The sequence below is a fragment of the Formica exsecta genome, unplaced genomic scaffold (genome assembly GCF_003651465.1).
Source record: "Formica exsecta isolate Colony F162 unplaced genomic scaffold, ASM365146v1 scaffold333, whole genome shotgun sequence".
Taxonomy (NCBI): Eukaryota; Metazoa; Arthropoda; class Insecta; order Hymenoptera; family Formicidae; genus Formica; species Formica exsecta.
Window position 1 is genome coordinate 901,287 of NW_021850582.1, and position 2,998 is coordinate 904,284.

The following is a 2,998-nucleotide window of genomic DNA, read 5'->3' on the forward strand; positions in this document are numbered from 1 at the left end:
CTCAAAAGAGACGAATAAAATAAACTCATAAGGAATAAAAACAAGTCGTAAGCAATATACATGTTATATAAATACTCTGATTAGTCTGTTTTGGCACTAAAGAATTTAATTTCTCTATCTCATAAAATGTGTGTGAAGGATAAAATGATTGATTTTTGGAATGCAGTTAAATCGTAAAGTTACAATTAACATGAATACTCATTATATCTATACGAACTATAATCGCTCTCTTCTGCTCCTTTCAATGAAGTAGTACGACAAACTATAATACAATTCGTTGTCATGCCACCTCAAATTGAGTATTTCAAACAAAGAAAAAAAAGAGAATATGACAACAATTAAAAAATTAAAGCAAAAACGAAATAAACGTGAAAAAGAACACAACTAAAATGCAAATAAATTGTTGTGCAATAGAAACCGATCGCGATAACGTTCTTTTTCTTATCTTCTCTCAAATAAGAGAGAGATACAACTATATCAAGAAATTTATAAAACCAATTAAACAAAACAATATATAAATAATATAAATACACATTTATATGGAAGCAGTTCCGTGTTTTTTTTTGTTAAATATCGCATAAATAAAAATGTGATAGATCAAAATGGAGCAAAGCTCAACCGTAAACCTCTGGCAATATATCTGCCGAAGGAATTATTTCTAATGTATCCGGATAAGAGTACGCTATAATAGCGTCGAAAACAGCCAATCGAACACATAATGCTTGCATAAAGTTAAAATTAGTGATATATAAGACGGTGTATATGAGCGCGTGAGTAAGGAATAAAAATATTGTTACAAAAATAATGCAGAACGCTTACCACATAATAAATTACAACTTTTTCTTTTTACGTTTTTTTCCTTTTTCTCTTTTTGATCATAGACTTTCCTTTCCTCTCTTTCTTTTTCTTTCAATATATAACTTATAAATATGTATAAATATATATAACTTAAATTATGCTGAAGATATGAAAAAAAGAAAAATGATCACGGACCTTTAATGTATAAGCCATGTGTAATAAAATGTAATCATTTGCTGTTAATTTAGTGTACGATAATCCTCTTTTTGTTACGCTTCTCTCTTCATTTATAACCAGCTATATAATGTTAATTGGCCATGCCCTAATCAATATAGCAAAGTCATAACTCTTTTTTTTTTTAGGATTCTAGGAAGACTATGATTAACCGTAGGCTAGAATTCAGTTTATGTCGTGTCATTTTAGTCCTATCATTTATATAATTGTAGATGTCATTATGAACCTGCACAGAGCAGTAATTCTTATTGTATAATATATGCGATTTTTTTTCTTTTCGAAATCAGGAACATATTCGTGTCTGTGTATGTGTGTGTATGATATATAGCAACAATTTTTCTTTCTTCTTCGAACACACGACATATTTTATGATTGATAAGTATTCTGTCTTGCACAATTTCAAATTTTATCTTTAGATTGGAGTAGAGCAGCTCGAAGCGCTCGAATTGTCTTCCTTGTGTGTTGTAAAATAGTGTTTGTAAAACGGCATGTTAAAAACAAATTTGAAATTGGGAACAAATATAACATATTATTTGCGCCAACTTTGAATTATGAATAAAAGAAATGATAACTACTACAATTATAAAAGGAAACGGTACCGTAAATGTGAAATTCCACAGCACGAATACAGCGCATAAAAAAAGAAAAATCCGGTCGTACGTAAAATCAAATAATTCTGTTTGAAATTATATCGGAGAGAATCTCTGTGGCACCTAAAAGGCCTTGGAAGTTTTGTATAGCAATAAAAACAGTACTGCTAAAGTAATACGCGGAAACCTATTGCATATATCCAAAATACGATCTTTTCTTCAATTACACCATCAGTTGTAAAACTGTTTAGTGTGGATATAGTTATATGAGAGCTTCTGTTTTTAAATATTAGTTTAACAATGTAAGCAAAGTTTATCTATTACGTACAGAGTGACTATATAATTCTATACATATTAGGATATAATAAGACTTTTGAGATTGTAAAAATCATCAAAAAATCTATCACAATTACCATTTACGTAACAAGTAATTCTCGTTCTTTATTATTCTTTTTTCTTTATATTATTGTTGTAATTTAAACATCAAGGCAAATAAGGGGTGAATTTCAACAGTGGCCTAAATTAGCCAAGTAGTCTTCCACAGATAAAAATATGTAAATAGAGTAAATCTATACTAAAATATTCAAGTATATATAAGGTGTGAGCGTAATATAATAATTTTGTGAGGTAAAAGACCCTCTCGTTAATGGTCATCCATTCGTTACACGCTATGAGTTTTTAATATGACTGGCAAAAATTTTTGCAACATGTGTTCTTTCTTTTATTTTGAATATCTTTTTTTTTTCCATTTTATATTTAATGTGTATCATCGGAGAGACGATTGATGGCTCCCTGCATTTAGGTGTTATTGTGCTTGTGAGACACACCTTTCAGACGGCACCAATGGTAATCTCACATTGATACACTTCTAATCAATATATTTACCTAGCAACAACATCAGAGACTCTTTAAGGACACAACTTATCCTGACGATACTATTATCACAGGCATTATTTATATAACTCTGCTAACCATGACTATTAAATATTTCAGAATTAGTTTTTCTTTTCTTTTTTTTTCTTTTTTACATATAAAATTAAAACTTCTAACATTACACGAGAGATGAGTACGACTGATTAGCTTAGGTGTATGTATACGTAGGCTTCGTGCAATTTACTACAAATGCCGATGTTATATGCGCGAGCTTTAAAATAGCCTCCTAGTACTGTTCTCTTTGTGTGTTTCTCATTCGTCTGATTTTTTCTTCTTCTTTACTTGTCTCATATGAATAATGAAATCAGATATTATCGAAAATTTCCTGTATGCAAACGAATCTGATAAAGCTAGTCAAGTATAAATATAAATATATATATATTTTATATATATATATATATATATATATATATATATATATATATATATATAATGTTCGACTT